This window comes from Lissotriton helveticus, chromosome 7, assembly GCF_964261635.1.
Source record: "Lissotriton helveticus chromosome 7, aLisHel1.1, whole genome shotgun sequence".
In the NCBI taxonomy this organism is placed as follows: Eukaryota; Metazoa; Chordata; class Amphibia; order Caudata; family Salamandridae; genus Lissotriton; species Lissotriton helveticus.
The window spans coordinates 1,656,462,564-1,656,485,968 of NC_136068.1; the positions used below are offsets into that span (position 1 = coordinate 1,656,462,564).

The 23,405-nt window shown below is 40.7% G+C and overlaps 1 protein-coding gene across 2 annotated transcripts in view; it reads right to left on the minus strand.

Annotated features, from left to right (window-relative positions):
• LOC144767596 (alpha-tectorin-like) overlaps nt 1–23,405 on the minus strand; it is a 295,475-nt gene that overhangs the window by 16,601 nt on the left and 255,469 nt on the right. The window contains exon 4 of one of the 2 annotated variants that reach the window (XR_013598275.1): nt 22,845–23,078. The exons of the other annotated variant lie outside the window; for it this stretch is intronic. The gene's annotated coding sequence lies outside the window, so the exon portion shown is untranslated. Of the gene's footprint in view, nt 1–22,844; nt 23,079–23,405 lie in introns of those variants that run through there. 2 annotated transcript variants of the gene reach the window in all.

Sequence of the window (23,405 nt, forward strand, 5' to 3'; positions counted from 1 at the left end):
GTTCCAGCACTACATCAAGATGTGCTGGAGGTGATTGGGGCAGCTTTGCAGAAGAGTGCTGTTCACACTATCCACTTGACAAAAGGCATGTGGACCAGTTGCCAAGCCCTTGATTACATGTGCATCACTGCACACTGGGTTTCTTTTGAAGGGGTTAAAGACAAGTTACAAGTAGGTGTTGACCCGGACACAGTTTTTCAAGCTACTCGGAAACATGCAACAGCAGCCATGTTTGATTGCAAGTGGGTTGAAGAAAATCCATGGTGGAAAAGGGGAGTTAGGGCCTACCTGCAGAGCGCATTTGGAGTGATTTTTCAAGTAGGCCTCAAATTTTCTGTCACATTTTCCATTTTTGCTTTTGGCCTGTTTGGGGGTTTTCTCCTTTTTTGCGGATGGGTTGAGGGGTCTTGGGGCAATGCTGGGAAGGTCTAATATCGGATGCAAGTTGTTTGGAAAACATTGGTGGAAAAGTGGGGTTTGGGCCTAGCCCTAGTTGCAGAGAGCGTTTGGCACGGTTGAAAGTTAGGCCTAGTAGTAGTAGTGCATGTTTTTGGTGGGCTGTTTGGGGGGGTTCTAGATGTTTGGGGGTGGGTTGAGGGGTCTGGGAGCACTGCTTGGAAGGTCTAATTTTGTTCTAAAATCACAGTTTACACTTTACAACTAGCTTGAGGGGAAAGATCCGCAAATTTCGCCCACACAAGTTATTTATCCTTGAAAAGGAGACTCAGAGTACGCACTTTCAAAATGATGCTTGTATGTATTGTAATACTGTCGACTCTGAAACTGAAAGTTTTATTTTTGCACTTCACAGCGTACCTTATATTTTTTTCTCCGTGGTGTTTTAATATTACAGGGCGGCTTTTACCCTGTGCAATGGCAAAAAGGATGAACTCAGGCTTATAAATAGGGACCCGCAATTCAGCATCCGTCAGGCAGGCAGTGGACAAGGTGTCTTATGGTCTCCAACATTGATCAACGGAGGGTCAGATGGAATGGAGGAGTAATGCGAAGAAGAGGAATGGCTGGATGCATGCAACTTCCCAAATTCAACAGGACAACTACAACAACATACAGTTACAGGATCCATCTTCATTTCTACTTATCTTTTAACACCTTCAATGCTACAGGATATTTTCCTCCTGTGCTGCAAATCGATATTTACCATTGTTCATGACGAGCTCAGCTCGTCATAAGCACACGACCAGTGTACTGCATGGCGAGCTGAGCTCGTCATGAGCAGCGAAGGGGTTAAGTAATGTTATTACTGTGAACTTCTATGAGTGTGACTCTGTGCATTTGTTTGCTCTCTGCTACAATTCATCCCTCCAGCCATCGTATACTTTTTTCTTTGCTATTTTTTAAACTAATTTAATGTACTAAGTGGTTCTTCTCTCTGAGGGCAGATAGGCAAGTGAAATTGCGTAATTACTGCAGCCCTGTACTGTCACATTGTTTCTTCATAGTTAGTACATTGTAGAAAGTACTACTTACTTTTCAGTAACCTATCCATTTAGCAAACAACTTCATGCATGCAGTAGTGCATGCACTTCCTTTATGTCCCTTAAAAGATTTATGGATAGCTTCGTATCCAAAGATTTGTTTACCTTCATTTGTTGTTTGTCCATGCTGTGTTTTTTTTTCTTCCTCTCTCCACAAAACTTTCCCCACAAACCCCATTCTCATCCAAGTTCCTAACCCTCTTCCCCCGGGCTGTGTGGTTTTCATTGAGGTATGAGTTAACTACAACAATGCTTCCACACACTTCCTGGGGAGGATAAGGTGCAAGCAACCTACTCAAATCAATTTTAAGGCAGCTAGATGAATCCTAGGATATTGTAATTCTGGTAAAAAAACAACAATGAGTATTTTAAAATAAATTCAGAATTTCATGCCCACCATCGCTTGGATCCATCATCAACGTCATCCTCCTACATGTCAAGAAGACTTGTTGTTACGCTGCTGTGTCACTGTTCTTGTTGCAGCCATAATCATCCAGGCAATTCTTTTTTCCCCATACTTATCTTCAGCATTGCTTAGGCTACTGTTCCTTCTAATACTCCTCCCAGGCCACTCAATGTCAAATTTTTTTACTTTGTTTTTCATATGCTGCTACTGCTAGTGTGGTACCACTCCTACTAACACCACAACAACGGAATTTCTGTCCGGGGTGACATAATCGCCATTTGCCATGCAGCCAGCGCTGTGCCTAGCTCTATTCTCAAACACGAATCACAGGTAAGATAAGCGTTTTGGGGAGGTATAATAATGGGCTAGGACTCGAAGGAGAGACTGACAGTAGTACTAGTAAAGTACTAGTAGGCCAATTGAATTCACTAACTCTGTTAGTAGAACTTTTGAAGATATTTGGATGTTTTAGATAATTCATGCTGGTAAGTTTGAGGAAACCAAACGTGCCGTAACCCCCGCCCACCAACCCACAAAATAACATAAACGCGTACACTATGTCGAAGTATGTAAAATAAATAATTGTATTTACCCTACAAAAATAAACTAGTCCCACCCCTCCCTAACCCAAACAATTGCCCATTTCAAATAGTCCTCTGAAAAGTCCCAAATAATCCCCAACTCCCGATTCCCACCCCCCCAACAGTCTTTAAAAAAGGGGCAAGGGACAGTCACTTCCTCCAGCGGTGTCCTGTAGACATGTGGTCCCGCTGCTCTTTGCGGAGATCCCGCAGCTCTTTCCGGAGGTCCCGCATCTGGCGTTGTTGTTTCTCAGCCGATATTATGGGGCGATTTTCGCCCCATCCCAAAGGCACAGCTACTCTGAGTGCATCTTGCCTTCTCATTTCAAACCTCGTTTCAATCATTTTCATCTGCGTAAACATCCATTTACTTTTTTTTTTTTGTTTCTCAGCCAGGCGCTCCAGGAAGTCCACTCTTTTTCGGAGGCGGCGCACACGTGTCATCCTGGCTCTGGGGGGGGCAGCAGTTGTTTTTGCTGCTGTGCGGCGATGGCGGGAGGCTGTCGGGCCACGGCGCCGTTTAGCTGGAGGCTGCTGGCTGGTGGACCTGGGGGCACTGGAGGAGGATGCAGTAGTTGCCGCCTCCTCGTCCTGCTCCTGAGCCCATAGCTGCCGATATTCAGCGCAAATGGCCTCCAGCTTACGGGCCCTGGCCGGGACACCCATCTCCTTCCGGGTGAGCTTTTGTTGCGTAGCATCTATATGAAGAAAGAAAGAAAAATACTGTAGCCAATAGTCTTTAACATTAACTCAAAGTAATTCATCAGAAAGTTGTCTTACAGTCAGTAACACTAGCAACTTGCAAGCACAGTATAACATTTTGGCATGTATCTTTCCACCGTCTTTGTAGGCCTGTGACATTAGAGGGAGTTTCAGGAATTCTACTAGCAGCACTATGGACTCACTACTACATAGTCAGAGTGTCAGAGACTACACCAGTCTTCTTATTTTTTCCTCTTGTTTTGCAAAGGAAATTACTTTACGTGAACTTGTGGTAGCCTAGCCGGCAGCATAATGCTAGCTCACTCAGCTTGCACCCAAGAAAAACAGACACAAGCCATGATGACTCGCATTACCTTAAGCAGTACATGCAGGTGGTGATAGGGAAGCTCTTTCTATAGGGGTGGCACTGGCCATACTTGGTTACATCAAGGGCTACTGCTCAATGTAATATGTAATTTATATTTTGCTCCCCCCCCCCCAGGCCTTGACTACTAGAAAAGGAAAATGAAGATTATTCATTTCTGATCCTATATCCTGCCGATCACATGATCTTTGCTTATATGATGGATGGCTTTAGGTGCTTTGTTTTGATAGATTGAGTGAACAACAGCAATAGTCCACCCATAACACAGCTGAAAGAAAATTATTAACATAGGGAGTGAGTGTAGTACCCATAATTGCCGGAGGAAGGGACTTTACTTGATATAATGTCAAATATACAATACATTGACACTATATGCTGTGCTTGCAAAGTAACTACTGTACTGTTAGTCAAGGGAATATTTCTGAACAATCACAACTTCTAGTATTTGGATTTCCTCAGCTTTGCTTCTCTGGCATGCTGTTCAAAGTAACACTCTACTCTACTACATACACCTCTGCTGTCTATGAGGAAGAAGAAGATACCATCCAGACTCCCAAAGTAAACGTCTATCATTCTTCTTAATGTCTCAACTGTACCAAGTTTACTTTTTCTCAACAACCAACTAACAACATTTTCATTTTATTTGGTAAACCACCGTCTTGACTTGCATTCGAGTTTGACCCAAATGATATATTACAATGCACACCACACATGCATTGTCTCTGATTCACCCACACAGGCAGTCATCTTTTCTTTCTCCTCCAACTATCCTTGTTTCAAGCAGCCATGCATGTGATTCCTTCCTATCAGCCACCTCTGCCTGCATTCAAAAACACGTATCGTTCTTTACAGTCATAAATGTTACGACTCGCTCATCCTACCTTTCGCCCTTCTTTCCCTTTTCGTTCTTCACATCCCTCAAGTTCCTCTGATATGACCTGCCTTCACGATAAAAGTTTCCCAGCTGAGTTGAAGTCATAGAGGTGGCCATTGCTTACCCGAGAACTACCGCCGCAAATGCTATGGCTAAGTAAAGGTTGACTGTCTTCTCCGTGATTAGCAAAAATGTAGTTCTAAATTAGTAACTGTTCTTAACAGTACAGTGTACTTGTACTAGTGTACTGTCTACTGTACAGTACATCATACACTCCTTTGCGAGCCTTACTCAAAAATGTCAATAAGTAAGGAGTATAATAACTTACCACCGTCCGCCGCTGCTGAGCCTTCCCCCCAACTCCTCCTGGTGGCACTTGTTGTGGTGCCACCGCATCACCTGGAGTGGACCCCTCCGCACTGCTGGCCCCGGCACTGGTGGTTGGTGCCGCATCCAATGTGGTGACGTCTAGAAAAAACATGTCATATTTTCAGATGCCATACACCACCCCCTATGTCGTCTCGTAATGAAAGAAAATGTTAATACATAACCAATTTCTAATTATTGGGAATGAAAAAAAGTGACGGTTTTGGGGAGGGTGATAACCTTTTATATGGTTAGCCATTAAATGCTTTTTGGCACAACTGATGAATGCTTGCTTTTTAACGTGCACCATTTTTATAATTACAGAAAGAAGATTCCATTGCCCTTCTGCCAACAGGACAATTCACCACCCACTCCTCATCACCAGCAGTACTTTAAGTACTTTAAAGAAGGTTGGGGCTCCCGCACAGTTATTCTAATAATTTGATGTGTTAAGTTATATTGATTTAAGGGAATGTTGTTTAAACTTTAATGTCATCTATCTCATCACCAGTGCTCGCTCGCAATACTGCGCTATTAAAAATGAAAAAATAGTTTTTTTATTTCTTATTTGAAAATAAAACTTTAAAACTAACAAACACTGTGTGGTTTTGTTCACGAGTGAGTGAACGGAAGGGTTTGAACTTTGAACTACTGCACTGTGCATGCATGTTTCCGTGTCTCTGATAGGTCGGGACTCGGCGGTAGTCTTCTTCTGTTCTTCTGGGTCGTAACGTAATCATTGGTCAGACACACTAGATAGTCAGTCAGGGGATTGGGGGTTCAACTTCTGTTCAGACTGAGGTATGTGGAAAGTCGAACTGCACCTATCATCAACAATGTCCTATTTCTCTTGTACATACTTCTGTATGTGTAGAAAAGTCCCTGAAACACTAGCGGTATGGTATGTGCTCCTATCAAATCAAAAAAGCCAACTACTAGCTTATTCTTGTTGGACACATTGACATTTTGTTATAGGAAATTGTCAAAGCACATACATTAATAAGACTGGAATAGACAGCAAGGGCAAACCAGAGGACTGCACTCAGTCCTTAGGACTTAACACCGTTTGCCGACTGGGCAAGCTTAGCTACCTACAAAGAATGACTCATAATAATAGTAAACAATAGTAGTAGCACAGAGAGTGACGGTAGAGGCAGGATAAGAATGTAGAAACAGTCTACAAGAAGATCAAAGACTATTTTGTAAAAAATAGAATTAGGAAACAATTTTGAATGAATAGGACCTGTAAAAGTTAGGGAAGTATATTTATTAATATTAACAAAAGAACAACTTACTGGGGCCCGCAGAAGAGCCTGCAGAGAACCGTTCCTGCCCACCTTGTTCCGCCGGAGTTTCAGTCTTCTTGCCCCTGGGAGGTGCTGATGATCATGAAATAAACACAATAATGTGCATATTTCTAGGACCCCCTGAGAAAGTAGATACTACAAGTCCATGGTCAGGGATAGATAGCATGAGAGATAACAACCAAGGCACTTTAACCAACCAACTGTTTTTATCACAATAGAAAAATCATATAAAACGAAATAGTGTGAGTAGGTCTAATTAAAATATTTTTATTATAAAGTATATAAACAAAGAGGAGTCAATCATACAGAATATATAATTCAAATCTTAAAATCATGAACAAAATATTTTATAACAAATTAATAGAGACATAAAAAACAATCAGTGCTATACAATATATAAACAAAGAGAATTAATCACATAAATTATATAATACAATTCATAAAGTTAAATGCAAATTATTTATCAACAAATTAATAAAATGCATGAAAAGACAATACAATACAAAAAAAGACATAATCATAATTTAAAAAGTGGCATAAAGGAATAATTCTCACATGAAATAAACACAAACATGGATGATTGTGTTTTTGAAATATTTGATTTCTTTGACCACAATCTAAAAATATCTCGGGGAAACAAATTACCAACAATTGCACTACATGTATTGATTGACCTATCTGATCTGGTCAACTAGGATAGATAGTACAGTATTGCTGGATTCGCAGACCGTCTACTTGGAAAGTTATGTAAATCACTAACTAAACCAACAACAAAAAGGTTCTACTACGACTGCCAGCACTCAACAGCACGCGACGTGAAAGACACAGTCCATCATCATGATTGCAGACCACTAAAAAAATGTCCTACTAAATAACAAGTCATAATATACTCAACCTATCAATCCACCACTATCTCTTCTTACTGGCAGCAGGAGTACAAAGCAAGGACTAGACTTGAGTCTCTAGTCTCTCTAGCATTACCCAGTTCTGCTCTCTAATAAGCACAAAGTTGCAAACAAGTAAGCATAGTAGCAACGCCACTGAGCAGGCAAGCACCTGCAATCACAGAAGCTATTTAAACGTTAATTTACCTGCAATGTAATCGAATCGGCAGCATTCTTGCTCTTCGGGAAAAACAAGTATTAGCAATATAACACAGAGCAGAAGAAAACAAAGTAGTTATTAAATAGCTACTCACCAAGGGCAGGGATCTCCACACCTAGCAGGTGGAGCAAGTCCTGTTCGCGGTCAAGGAGGTCTGACCACCGGTGCGTCGCTTGATGGTAGGTGCGCCGGACCCTCGACTCCCTCCGCATGGCCCGGCACCACTTAGCCCACAGCTGGCGACGCTCCCGGAGGCTATACCCTGAAGCGAGCCTGCCCCCTGCTGCCAAAGTCTTGGGGAGGTGGTGCTGCACATAAAAGATCAGTGCAGCCACCTCCACCGGGCTGAAAATCTCCCTGGCCGTCACATCCTCCCCTCTTAAGCGCCCGCAAGGGAGCCGGCTACGGGGTGCAGGACCCTTCCCCTTCAGATCGTTGCCGGCTCCCTTTGCCATGGTCCTGGACAGTAAAGTAAAATAGGCAAAAAGTAAAGAAAAGAAAAAGGAGTTAAAAAAGTAGTTTCAAACTAACCAAAAGTAGAAAAAAACACAAAATATAGTTGTAGAAAAAGAGAGGGATAGAAAATGAGTAAAAAAGATTTTCAAAAAATTTCAAACAAAGAAAGGATCGCAAAGATTCAAGCTGGATACAGAAAGCATGCCCAGAACCATAGCAATAAATGAAAACCAAGATGGCTGCGCCCATTGAGGACCGCGTGGGTAAGTTTGCGCGATATTGCCCACGCGAGCACGCAAAAACACACGCGAACTCGTAATAGCGCGCTGCACACAACGCGTGCTTGCCAATAGCACCCGGAAACGGAAATACGCAACGCGCACAAGATGGCGGCGCCCATGTACGACTGCATGGGTAACTTCGCGGTCGGTGCGCTGCAAGCGGCCCGCAAACACGCAAAAAGCCCCGCGAACACAGAAAAAAAAACATCCGCAAAAATTCACACGAATTTGCGGATTTTGCGGATCGCGAATTCACGCATTTCGCCCATACTTAGTCAGTATCCTGTATTTGAAAAGCGTGTGGTTGGTTGAAAAAGAAGGTCTGAGAATATCTGTTCAGAAGGTGTAGAAAAGGGCAAAAAACAAAATAATGCTGTGATTGCAAGCAAACAGAAAAAGGACACTGTTGAAGAGATTGTTGATTATCAGTTTGAAAATAGTTCTGGTGTCAATTGCTATGCTAATGTAGTGATCAATGTTGTTTTTTTATTGAAGGTTTGCAACAGCAAGTTATGGAGAATTGGGAAAAAAGATTTTGTTCCTTGTTGCATTCTGTTCATGAAAAATTGAGAACTGATAAAAGTAAAATACAAAGCGTTTCTGATGTTTGTAATCTTTTGGATGTATGTTTTGGTTCTACACAATTTAGACAAAATATCCAACAAGATGCTCAGGAATTTCTAATGTATATGCGGACTGTATTGAAAAATGAAGGGGTAGACATAGAGAATATTTTTAGCCTTTGGTATAAACGGGATATACAATCCCAATAAATAAACAATTGCTCGGGATAGATAGATATACTAAAAAGTATGATGAAGAGAATCCTATTTTCACTCTTCATATAGATATAAATCTATTTAGACATTTCAAGTATCCATAGTCAATGGCCAAACAATATATGTACTAGATTCAAGGTTCTTTGAATTGTATTTATTTCATACGTATCTTTGCGAAAAAAATATTCTTTTTGTTATATTCTGAAAAACACATATACATAAAAACATTTCAACACCATATATATACATAACACCATATATATACACATATTTACATTTTATACATAAAACACAATAACAGACCAAATTCCTGTCTTATTGCTCTCTTTGCCCTTATTTTAAAGCAGGATGCACCTCACTTTATATTCAACAATGTGCAATCCCTTCCCAATTAGATCACCATCCTGGATTCACCTAGCGGTTTTATCAATTCAAACCCCTAATTTTTTAGGTACTCCCAAATTGTTCTATATTATTTCAATTTTTTGTGGTGTCTCAAAATTTCTGTCGACGCTTTTCAGCCACTATTCTTAGTTGGCCTCATCAGGACTAGGGCAGTCAAGTGCATGAACATTCCATCTTGGCAAAAATCAACTGAGCACCATCAATAGTACGTGTACACCTTTTCCACTACACTTTGTCTCTCTCAAATGGTTCCATGGACGCATAACTTCTATCGGCATCTCCTCTCCGTCGGATTCTAGTCTCCTTGCTCCTCCGGTCTCCCACGACTGTAACTTCCCGGGCGTGCATAGATGGGTGAGATTGAATGTTCATGCACTCGACTGGCCTAGTCCTGTTGAGGCCAGTAGCAAGTTAACTATCAATATCAGGAAGGACTTTTGTAGCAGTAGCAATCATTTTCCACGATGGTCCTTCAACAACATCTGGATATTTCACTGCCTAACTAAAAATTGCTCCATTTATGCAATTAGACGACCGCATTTTATACATGTCCTCCGGACTTTCCCAAATAGGGGACCGATGTCGGGAGGCGTTAATGACGTTGATTGAGTTGCTCCACTTGTGCTTAGAGCAGCCGAAGGATCAACAGGATTGTGCCTCAGCCTTCTCAATTCCTCCCTTGCAAAATTCACAGGGTGTTTTGTTTGCAGGTGCTTCGGCATACTGGCAGTACAACACAAGTATTTATTTTTGGGGTCTCCCCTAGAAAGCACTGCCTAGCAAATGCGACAAGTAACTTTAGTAGCATTTAATTTCTTCAGGCCTGAAGGAAATGTGAAAAATGTCCACACAATACTTAAATATCTCTCTTTAGGGGGAGGTTCTGCAATAAATTCCTCTGCTGAAGAATTGTCTGATTAAGAGGAAGGTGGTCAATTTGCAGCCATAGTGGAATCAGGTGAATGAAAAACAAGATGGCCGCGCCCATTGAGGACTGCGTGAGTAAGTTTGCACGATATTTCCCTCGCGAGCACGCAAAAACACGCGCAAACTCGTAATAGAGCGCCGCACACAACGCGTGCTTGCCAATAGCACCCGGAAACAGAAATACGCAACGCGCACAAGATGGCCGCGCCCATGTACGACCGCATGGGTGACTTGGCGGTAGGTGCGCTGCAAGCGACCCGCGAACAAGCAAAAAGCCCGGCGAACAAAAAAAAAAAAAATCCGCAAATTCGCACGAATTTGCAGATTTTGCGGATAGCGAATTGGCGCATTACGCCCATACTTAGTCAGTATCCTGTATTTTAAAAGCATGTGGTTGGTCGAAAAAGAAGGTCTGAGAATATCTGTACTGAAGGAGTAGAAAAGGGCAAAAAACAAGATAATGCTGTGATTGCAAGCAAAAAGAAAAGGGACACTGTTGAAGAGATTGTTGATTATCAGTTTGAAAATAGTTCTGGTGTCAACTTCTATGCTAATGTAGTGGTCAAGGTTGTTTTTTTATTGAAGGTTTGCAACAGCAAGTTATGGAGAATCTGGATTTCATTAAAGACACGGAGGCTAGCATTATGCTTATAACTTTTAATGCAGACCCAAGCAGCCGCATATGTCATAAAGTAAAAGTTCTATACTAGAACATAACAGATGAAACAATAGCAGTAGTAACCAGGCAATCAGCCTCTTTTAAATGTGGATCAAAGGAAGGAAAAGTCCAAGGAGCATCCACGAAGTACAACTTGAATGAAGATAGAGAAACCAAGAACTTCAAAATTCAAACAACAGGAAGCAAATCCAAAGGATGTAGAACAGGAGCCATACGATAAATTCACGAGAGGTTATCTGAAAAGAAAAAAGGTATACATGAATTCAGAAATATGAAGAATAAAACAAAAAATGTTTTCTTTTTGCAGTAAATCATAGAGTAATCAAAGATAAATCCTGTAAAAAGGATAGAACAAGTATAACATGAGAATAAAATACAAGTGCAACAGATATGAAATTAAATACAACCACCCAAGGGATGGGTGGGAGGGATAATGCTAGCCTCCGTGTCTTTAATGAAATCCAGATTCTCTGGTCATGTTAATAGGAGAATCGCAATTTCATTACAAGACCGGAGGCTACCATTATGCTTGTTGGTAGTCATGTAAAACAGCATCAGACATATGAGTAATACGTTTGCAATAATGATGAGCAAATGTCCTAGAATTAGACCAATCAGCAGATTTAAGAATGTCTTCTAACTTACCACCACACCAGAAAGACTTACTTGCCATAGCACCTCTAATGGAATGTGGTTTAAAAAGATCCAGATTGATGCCAGCAAGGCCCATAACAATTTTAACCCGTCTTGCTATAGAACTGGAATAAATACCTTTATGAGGTTTAACAAAGGAGATAAGTAATTGATCAACGCCCTGAGGACGAAGAGAATTCATTCTTAAATCATATTCTTTCATGCAGTGAACAACACAAAGTTTATTACACATGTCAAAACGTGGGTAAAAAATACAATCAGACATGGTTTTGGTTCTCCTATAAAGTAAAGTAAAGTCCACATTTGTAAAGCGCACAATCACCCGTAAGGGTCTCTAGGCGCTGGGGGGCCGTCGGGAAGATTAAGCGAGCTATTGCCCAGAGTCACATGGTGCTGGGCTAACCTGCCGCCGGAGCCGGGGATCAAACCGTGGTCCCCAGATTCCAGCGTCAGTCGCCCTGGCCGCGGCGCCACCTATGTAAATCAAATTTGACTCCAAACATATCATAGCTCCTATATGAAATGTCAAGAGCTTTAACATCAGAAACTCTTCGACATGATATTAAACAAAGAAGAGTTGCCAATTTTAAAGACAGATTCTTTCTACTCAAAAGGGAGTTCTCAGGCCAGGAACAGAAAAGGTCAAGAACTAATTTAACATCCCAAAGATATTGATATCTTGGTTTAGGAGGTCTGCTGATCCTTATACTTTTAAGAATTCTACATATAATAGGATTCTTACCTACCGTCTTATTGTTGACAAGGGAATGACCAGCAGAAATCGCAGACCTATAACAGTTGATAGACCTGTAACTCAGACCTCTATCAAATTGTTCTCCCAGAAAATTAACTATATCAACGATAGGTGCTTCCACGGGATCCAGGTGCCTCTCCAAGCACCAACGTAACCATATCTTCCAGATGTTGTTGTACCGGTAATGTGTACCGGGGGCCCAAGATTCTCCAAGGAGAGCAGAAGCTGTTGACGAAAGTCTTGCGAGATGGTTAGATCTCCTAACACCTTCCAGGCAAGAAGGCTCAAATTCCCCGTCTGAACGAGAGGGTGAATTCGACCGTCTATGTCTGTAAGGAGGTCTAAAAGTGAAGGAATCAGGAATGGGAGATCGTAAGTTAGTTCCAGAGTAGTGGGAAACCATGCCTGGGACGGCCAAAATGGAGCTATCAGAACTATTGAAGAGCGCTGTTGTCTCACCTTTTGAAGTACTCTCTGGATCATTGCAAATGGAGGGAAGGCATAGCCGATGATCCCTTCCCAAGATTGGAGAAAGGCGTTCACCGCTAGAGCACCCGGATCGGGCATCCAGCTGTAATAATTGTTCAGTTGGAAAGTCAGTCTGCTGGCAAAAAGATCTATTTGGAAAGGACCCCAGAAGTGATTGAGGGAATTGAAGACAGAAGTGTTGAGTTTCCAATCGCTGTAGTCTATGAGGAACCTCGAACTCCAATCTGCACATAGGTTGGATTTTCCCAGGAGATATTCTGCTCTGAGTGAGATCTCTTGTTCCAGGCAGAAAATCCAAAGTTTCTTGGCCAGGTTTGACAGGTCCTCCGATTTGGTGCCACCCAAGCGGTTTATATAGGCAACAGCGGACATATTGTCCATTTTCAGAATTACTGATCTGCCTTGAAGAGAGTGCTTGAAACTCATTAGAGCATAGAGCCCTGCGGTCAATTCCAGATAATTGATGTGTAGAAAGGATTCTTCTTGAGACCAGATCCCACCAGTGTTGATCCTTCGATGTCGGCTCTTCCTATCATTGTGAAGCAGAATTCACCAAGCGTTGGATTGTTCACCCACTAATAGGGAACGTGAGCTGGGTTTAGACCGTCGTGAGACAGGTTAGTTTTACCCTACTGATGATGTGTTGTTGCAATAGTAATCCTGCTCAGTACGAGAGGAACCGCAGGTGAACACAAAAAAAAAACATCCGCAAATTCGCACGAATTTGCAGATTTTGCGGATAGCGAATTGGCGCATTACGCCCATACTTAGTCAGTATCCTGTATTTTAAAAGCGTGTGGTTGGTCGAAAAAGAAGGTCTGAGAATATCTGTACTGAAGGTGTAGAAAAGGGCAAAAAACAAGATAATGCTGTGATTGCAAGCAAAAAGAAAAGGGACACTGTTGAAGAGATTGTTGATTATCAGTTTGAAAATAGTTCTGGTGTCAACTTCTATGCTAATGTAGTGGTCAAGGTTGTTTTTTTATTGAAGGTTTGCAACAGCAAGTTATGGAGAATTGGGAACAAAGATTTTGTTCCTTGTTGCATTCTGCTCATGAAAAATTGAGAACTGATAAAAGTAAAATACAAAGCGTTTCTGATGTTTGTAATCTTTTGGATGTTTGTTTTGGTTCTACACAATTTAGACAAAATATCCAACAAGATGCTCAGGAATTGCGATTCTCCTATTAACATGACCACAGAATCTGGATTTCATTAAAGACACGGAGGCTAGCATTATGCTTATAACTTTTAATGCAGACCCAAGCAGCCGCATATGTCATAAAGTAAAAGTTCTATACTAGAACATAACAGATGAAACAATAGCAGTAGTAACCAGGCAATCAGCCTCTTTTAAATGTGGATCAAAGGAAGGAAAAGTCCAAGGAGCATCCACGAAGTACAACTTGAATGAAGATAGAGAAACCAAGAACTTCAAAATTCAAACAACAGGAAGCAAATCCAAAGGATGTAGAACAGGAGCCATACGATAAATTCACGAGAGGTTATCTGAAAAGAAAAAAGGTATAAATGAATTCAGAAATATGAAGAATAAAACAAAAAATGTTTTCTTTTTGCAGTAAATCATAGAGTAATCAAAGATAAATCCTGTAAAAAGGATAGAACAAGTATAACATGAGAATAAAATACAAGTGCAACAGATATGAAATTAAATACAACCACCCAAGGGATGGGTGGGAGGGATAATGCTAGCCTCCGTGTCTTTAATGAAATCCAGATTCTCTGGTCATGTTAATAGGAGAATCGCAATTTCATTACAAGACCGGAGGCTACCATTATGCTTGTTGGTAGTCATGTAAAACAGCATCAGACATATGAGTAATACGTTTGCAATAATGATGAGCAAATGTCCTAGAATTAGACCAATCAGCAGATTTAAGAATGTCTTCTAACTTACCACCACACCAGAAAGACTTACTTGCCATAGCACCTCTAATGGAATGTGGTTTAAAAAGATCCAGATTGATGCCAGCAAGGCCCATAACAATTTTAACCCGTCTTGCTATAGAACTGGAATAAATACCTTTATGAGGTTTAACAAAGGAGATAAGTAATTGATCAACGCCCTGAGGACGAAGAGAATTCATTCTTAAATCATATTCTTTCATGCAGTGAACAACACAAAGTTTATTACACATGTCAAAACGTGGGTAAAAAATACAATCAGACATGGTTTTGGTTCTCCTATGTAAATCAAATTTGACTCCAAACATATCATAGCTCCTATATGAAATGTCAAGAGCTTTAACATCAGAAACTCTTCGACATGATATTAAACAAAGAAGAGTTGCCAATTTTAAAGACAGATTCTTTCTACTCAAAAGGGAGTTCTCAGGCCAGGAACAGAAAAGGTCAAGAACTAATTTAACATCCCAAAGATATTGATATCTTGGTTTAGGAGGTCTGCTGATCCTTATACTTTTAAGAATTCTACATATAATAGGATTCTTACCTACCGTCTTATTGTTGACAAGGGAATGACCAGCAGAAATCGCAGACCTATAACAGTTGATAGACCTGTAACTCAGACCTCTATCAAATTGTTCTCCCAGAAAATTAACTATATCAACGATAGGTGCTTCCACGGGATCCAGGTGCCTCTCCAAGCACCAACGTAACCATATCTTCCAGATGTTGTTGTACCGGTAATGTGTACCGGGGGCCCAAGATTCTCCAAGGAGAGCAGAAGCTGTTGACGAAAGTCTTGCGAGATGGTTAGATCTCCTAACACCTTCCAGGCAAGAAGGCTCAAATTCCCCGTCTGAACGAGAGGGTGAATTCGACCGTCTATGTCTGTAAGGAGGTCTAAAAGTGAAGGAATCAGGAATGGGAGATCGTAAGTTAGTTCCAGAGTAGTGGGAAACCATGCCTGGGACGGCCAAAATGGAGCTATCAGAACTATTGAAGAGCGCTGTTGTCTCACCTTTTGAAGTACTCTCTGGATCATTGCAAATGGAGGGAAGGCATAGCCGATGATCCCTTCCCAAGATTGGAGAAAGGCGTTCACCGCTAGAGCACCCGGATCGGGCATCCAGCTGTAATAATTGTTCAGTTGGAAAGTCAGTCTGCTGGCAAAAAGATCTATTTGGAAAGGACCCCAGAAGTGATTGAGGGAATTGAAGACAGAAGTGTTGAGTTTCCAATCGCTGTAGTCTATGAGGAACCTCGAACTCCAATCTGCACATAGGTTGGATTTTCCCAGGAGATATTCTGCTCTGAGTGAGATCTCTTGTTCCAGGCAGAAAATCCAAAGTTTCTTGGCCAGGTTTGACAGGTCCTCCGATTTGGTGCCACCCAAGCGGTTTATATAGGCAACAGCGGACATATTGTCCATTTTCAGAATTACTGATCTGCCTTGAAGAGAGTGCTTGAAACTCATTAGAGCATAGAGCCCTGCGGTCAATTCCAGATAATTGATGTGTAGAAAGGATTCTTCTTGAGACCAGATCCCACCAGTGTTGATCCTTCGATGTCGGCTCTTCCTATCATTGTGAAGCAGAATTCACCAAGCGTTGGATTGTTCACCCACTAATAGGGAACGTGAGCTGGGTTTAGACCGTCGTGAGACAGGTTAGTTTTACCCTACTGATGATGTGTTGTTGCAATAGTAATCCTGCTCAGTACGAGAGGAACCGCAGGTGAACACAAAAAAAAAACATCCGCAAATTCGCACGAATTTGCAGATTTTGCGGATAGCGAATTGGCGCATTACGCCCATACTTAGTCAGTATCCTGTATTTTAAAAGCGTGTGGTTGGTCGAAAAAGAAGGTCTGAGAATATCTGTACTGAAGGTGTAGAAAAGGGCAAAAAACAAGATAATGCTGTGATTGCAAGCAAAAAGAAAAGGGACACTGTTGAAGAGATTGTTGATTATCAGTTTGAAAATAGTTCTGGTGTCAACTTCTATGCTAATGTAGTGGTCAAGGTTGTTTTTTTATTGAAGGTTTGCAACAGCAAGTTATGGAGAATTGGGAACAAAGATTTTGTTCCTTGTTGCATTCTGTTCATGAAAAATTGAGAACTGATAAAAGTAAAATACAAAGCGTTTCTGATGTTTGTAATCTTTTGGATGTTTGTTTTGGTTCTACACAATTTAGACAAAATATCCAACAAGATGCTCAGGAATTGCGATTCTCCTATTAACATGACCACAGAATCTGGATTTCATTAAAGACACGGAGGCTAGCATTATGCTTATAACTTTTAATGCAGACCCAAGCAGCCGCATATGTCATAAAGTAAAAGTTCTATACTAGAACATAACAGATGAAACAATAGCAGTAGTAACCAGGCAATCAGCCTCTTTTAAATGTGGATCAAAGGAAGGAAAAGTCCAAGGAGCATCCACGAAGTACAACTTGAATGAAGATAGAGAAACCAAGAACTTCAAAATTCAAACAACAGGAAGCAAATCCAAAGGATGTAGAACAGGAGCCATACGATAAATTCACGAGAGGTTATCTGAAAAGAAAAAAGGTATAAATGAATTCAGAAATATGAAGAATAAAACAAAAAATGTTTTCTTTTTGCAGTAAATCATAGAGTAATCAAAGATAAATCCTGTAAAAAGGATAGAACAAGTATAACATGAGAATAAAATACAAGTGCAACAGATATGAAATTAAATACAACCACCCAAGGGATGGGTGGGAGGGATAATGCTAGCCTCCGTGTCTTTAATGAAATCCAGATTCTCTGGTCATGTTAATAGGAGAATCGCAATTTCATTACAAGACCGGAGGCTACCATTATGCTTGTTGGTAGTCATGTAAAACAGCATCAGACATATGAGTAATACGTTTGCAAAAATGATGAGCAAATGTCCTAGAATTAGACCAATCAGCAGATTTAAGAATGTCTTCTAACTTACCACCACACCAGAAAGACTTACTTGCCATAGCACCTCTAATGGAATGTGGTTTAAAAAGATCCAGATTGATGCCAGCAAGGCCCATAACAATTTTAACCCGTCTTGCTATAGAACTGGAATAAATACCTTTATGAGGTTTAACAAAGGAGATAAGTAATTGATCAACGCCCTGAGGACGAAGAGAATTCATTCTTAAATCATATTCTTTCATGCAGTGAACAACACAAAGTTTATTACACATGTCAAAACGTGGGTAAAAAATACAATCAGACATGGTTTTGGTTCTCCTATGTAAATCAAATTTGACTCCAAACATATCATAGCTCCTATATGAAATGTCAAGAGCTTTAACATCAGAAACTCTTCGACATGATATTAAACAAAGAAGAGTTGCCAATTTTAAAGACAGATTCTTTCTACTCAAAAGGGAGTTCTCAGGCCAGGAACAGAAAAGGTCAAGAACTAATTTAACATCCCAAAGATATTGATATCTTGGTTTAGGAGGTCTGCTGATCCTTATACTTTTAAGAATTCTACATATAATAGGATTCTTACCTACCGTCTTATTGTTGACAAGGGAATGACCAGCAGAAATCGCAGACCTATAACAGTTGATAGACCTGTAACTCAGACCTCTATCAAATTGTTCTCCCAGAAAATTAACTATATCAACGATAGGTGCTTCCACGGGATCCAGGTGCCTCTCCAAGCACCAACGTAACCATATCTTCCAGATGTTGTTGTACCGGTAATGTGTACCGGGGGCCCAAGATTCTCCAAGGAGAGCAGAAGCTGTTGACGAAAGTCTTGCGAGATGGTTAGATCTCCTAACACCTTCCAGGCAAGAAGGCTCAAATTCCCCGTCTGAACGAGAGGGTGAATTCGACCGTCTATGTCTGTAAGGAGGTCTAAAAGTGAAGGAATCAGGAATGGGAGATCGTAAGTTAGTTCCAGAGTAGTGGGAAACCATGCCTGGGACGGCCAAAATGGAGCTATCAGAACTATTGAAGAGCGCTGTTGTCTCACCTTTTGAAGTACTCTCTGGATCATTGCAAATGGAGGGAAGGCATAGCCGATGATCCCTTCCCAAGATTGGAGAAAGGCGTTCACCGCTAGAGCACCCGGATCGGGCATCCAGCTGTAATAATTGTTCAGTTGGAAAGTCAGTCTGCTGGCAAAAAGATCTATTTGGAAAGGACCCCAGAAGTGATTGAGGGAATTGAAGACAGAAGTGTTGAGTTTCCAATCGCTGTAGTCTATGAGGAACCTCGAACTCCAATCTGCACATAGGTTGGATTTTCCCAGGAGATATTCTGCTCTGAGTGAGATCTCTTGTTCCAGGCAGAAAATCCAAAGTTTCTTGGCCAGGTTTGACAGGTCCTCCGATTTGGTGCCACCCAAGCGGTTTATATAGGCAACAGCGGACATATTGTCCATTTTCAGAATTACTGATCTGCCTTGAAGAGAGTGCTTGAAACTCATTAGAGCATAGAGCCCTGCGGTCAATTCCAGATAATTGATGTGTAGAAAGGATTCTTCTTGAGACCAGATCCCACCAGTGTTGATCCTTCGATGTCGGCTCTTCCTATCATTGTGAAGCAGAATTCACCAAGCGTTGGATTGTTCACCCACTAATAGGGAACGTGAGCTGGGTTTAGACCGTCGTGAGACAGGTTAGTTTTACCCTACTGATGATGTGTTGTTGCAATAGTAATCCTGCTCAGTACGAGAGGAACCGCAGGTGAACACAAAAAAAAAACATCCGCAAATTCGCACGAATTTGCAGATTTTGCGGATAGCGAATTGGCACATTACGCCCATACTTAGTCAGTATCCTGTATTTTAAAAGCGTGTGGTTGGTCGAAAAAGAAGGTCTGAGAATATCTGTACTGAAGGTGTAGAAAAGGGCAAAAAACAAGATAATGCTGTGATTGCAAGCAAAAAGAAAAGGGACACTGTTGAAGAGATTGTTGATTATCAGTTTGAAAATAGTTCTGGTGTCAACTTCTATGCTAATGTAGTGGTCAAGGTTGTTTTTTTATTGAAGGTTTGCAACAGCAAGTTATGGAGAATTGGGAACAAAGATTTTGTTCCTTGTTGCATTCTGTTCATGAAAAATTGAGAACTGATAAAAGTAAAATACAAAGCGTTTCTGATGTTTGTAATCTTTTGGATGTTTGTTTTGGTTCTACACAATTTAGACAAAATATCCAACAAGATGCTCAGGAATTGCGATTCTCCTATTAACATGACCACAGAATCTGGATTTCATTAAAGACACGGAGGCTAGCATTATGCTTATAACTTTTAATGCAGACCCAAGCAGCCGCATATGTCATAAAGTAAAAGTTCTATACTAGAACATAACAGATGAAACAATAGCAGTAGTAACCAGGCAATCAGCCTCTTTTAAATGTGGATCAAAGGAAGGAAAAGTCCAAGGAGCATCCACGAAGTACAACTTGAATGAAGATAGAGAAACCAAGAACTTCAAAATTCAAACAACAGGAAGCAAATCCAAAGGATGTAGAACAGGAGCCATACGATAAATTCACGAGAGGTTATCTGAAAAGAAAAAAGGTATAAATGAATTCAGAAATATGAAGAATAAAACAAAAAATGTTTTCTTTTTGCAGTAAATCATAGAGTAATCAAAGATAAATCCTGTAAAAAGGATAGAACAAGTATAACATGAGAATAAAATACAAGTGCAACAGATATGAAATTAAATACAACCACCCAAGGGATGGGTGGGAGGGATAATGCTAGCCTCCGTGTCTTTAATGAAATCCAGATTCTCTGGTCATGTTAATAGGAGAATCGCAATTTCATTACAAGACCGGAGGCTACCATTATGCTTGTTGGTAGTCATGTAAAACAGCATCAGACATATGAGTAATACGTTTGCAATAATGATGAGCAAATGTCCTAGAATTAGACCAATCAGCAGATTTAGAATGTCTTCTAACTTACCACCACACCAGAAAGACTTACTTGCCATAGCACCTCTAATGGAATGTGGTTTAAAAAGATCCAGATTGATGCCAGCAAGGCCCATAACAATTTTAACCCGTCTTGCTATAGAACTGGAATAAATACCTTTATGAGGTTTAACAAAGGAGATAAGTAATTGATCAACGCCCTGAGGACGAAGAGAATTCATTCTTAAATCATATTCTTTCATGCAGTGAACAACACGAAGTTTATTACACATGTCAAAACGTGGGTAAAAAATACAATCAGACATGGTTTTGGTTCTCCTATGTAAATCAAATTTGACTCCAAACATATCATAGCTCCTATATGAAATGTCAAGAGCTTTAACATCAGAAACTCTTCGACATGATATTAAACAAAGAAGAGTTGCCAATTTTAAAGACAGATTCTTTCTACTCAAAAGGGAGTTCTCAGGCCAGGAACAGAAAAGGTCAAGAACTAATTTAACATCCCAAAGATATTGATATCTTGGTTTAGGAGGTCTGCTGATCCTTATACTTTTAAGAATTCTACATATAATAGGATTCTTACCTACCGTCTTATTGTTGACAAGGGAATGACCAGCAGAAATCGCAGACCTATAACAGTTGATAGACCTGTAACTCAGACCTCTATCAAATTGTTCTCCCAGAAAATTAACTATATCAACGATAGGTGCTTCCACGGGATCCAGGTGCCTCTCCAAGCACCAACGTAACCATATCTTCCAGATGTTGTTGTACCGGTAATGTGTACCGGGGGCCCAAGATTCTCCGAGGAGAGCAGAAGCTGTTGACGAAAGTCTTGCGAGATGGTTAGATCTCCTAACACCTTCCAGGCAAGAAGGCTCAAATTCCCCGTCTGAACGAGAGGGTGAATTCGACCGTCTATGTCTGTAAGGAGGTCTAAAAGTGAAGGAATCAGGAATGGGAGATCGTAAGTTAGTTCCAGAGTAGTGGGAAACCATGCCTGGGACGGCCAAAATGGAGCTATCAGAACTATTGAAGAGCGCTGTTGTCTCACCTTTTGAAGTACTCTCTGGATCATTGCAAATGGAGGGAAGGCATAGCCGATGATCCCTTCCCAAGATTGGAGAAAGGCGTTCACCGCTAGAGCACCCGGATCGGGCATCCAGCTGTAATAATTGTTCAGTTGGAAAGTCAGTCTGCTGGCAAAAAGATCTATTTGGAAAGGACCCCAGAAGTGATTGAGGGAATTGAAGACAGAAGTGTTGAGTTTCCAATCGCTGTAGTCTATGAGGAACCTCGAACTCCAATCTGCACATAGGTTGGATTTTCCCAGGAGATATTCTGCTCTGAGTGAGATCTCTTGTTCCAGGCAGAAAATCCAAAGTTTCTTGGCCAGGTTTGACAGGTCCTCCGATTTGGTGCCACCCAAGCGGTTTATATAGGCAACAGCGGACATATTGTCCATTTTCAGAATTACTGATCTGCCTTGAAGAGAGTGCTTGAAACTCATTAGAGCATAGAGCCCTGCGGTCAATTCCAGATAATTGATGTGTAGAAAGGATTCTTCTTGAGACCAGATCCCACCAGTGTTGATCCTTCGATGTCGGCTCTTCCTATCATTGTGAAGCAGAATTCACCAAGCGTTGGATTGTTCACCCACTAATAGGGAACGTGAGCTGGGTTTAGACCGTCGTGAGACAGGTTAGTTTTACCCTACTGATGATGTGTTGTTGCAATAGTAATCCTGCTCAGTACGAGAGGAACCGCAGGTGAACACAAAAAAAAAACATCCGCAAATTCGCACGAATTTGCAGATTTTGCGGATAGCGAATTGGCGCATTACGCCCATACTTAGTCAGTATCCTGTATTTTAAAAGCGTGTGGTTGGTCGAAAAAGAAGGTCTGAGAATATCTGTACTGAAGGTGTAGAAAAGGGCAAAAAACAAGATAATGCTGTGATTGCAAGCAAAAAGAAAAGGGACACTGTTGAAGAGATTGTTGATTATCAGTTTGAAAATAGTTCTGGTGTCAACTTCTATGCTAATGTAGTGGTCAAGGTTGTTTTTTTATTGAAGGTTTGCAACAGCAAGTTATGGAGAATTGGGAACAAAGATTTTGTTCCTTGTTGCATTCTGTTCATGAAAAATTGAGAACTGATAAAAGTAAAATACAAAGCGTTTCTGATGTTTGTAATCTTTTGGATGTTTGTTTTGGTTCTACACAATTTAGACAAAATATCCAACAAGATGCTCAGGAATTGCGATTCTCCTATTAACATGACCACAGAATCTGGATTTCATTAAAGACACGGAGGCTAGCATTATGCTTATAACTTTTAATGCAGACCCAAGCAGCCGCATATGTCATAAAGTAAAAGTTCTATACTAGAACATAACAGATGAAACAATAGCAGTAGTAACCAGGCAATCAGCCTCTTTTAAATGTGGATCAAAGGAAGGAAAAGTCCAAGGAGCATCCACGAAGTACAACTTGAATGAAGATAGAGAAACCAAGAACTTCAAAATTCAAACAACAGGAAGCAAATCCAAAGGATGTAGAACAGGAGCCATACGATAAATTCACGAGAGGTTATCTGAAAAGAAAAAAGGTATAAATGAATTCAGAAATATGAAGAATAAAACAAAAAATGTTTTCTTTTTGCAGTAAATCATAGAGTAATCAAAGATAAATCCTGTAAAAAGGATAGAACAAGTATAACATGAGAATAAAATACAAGTGCAACAGATATGAAATTAAATACAACCACCCAAGGGATGGGTGGGAGGGATAATGCTAGCCTCCGTGTCTTTAATGAAATCCAGATTCTCTGGTCATGTTAATAGGAGAATCGCAATTTCATTACAAGACCGGAGGCTACCATTATGCTTGTTGGTAGTCATGTAAAACAGCATCAGACATA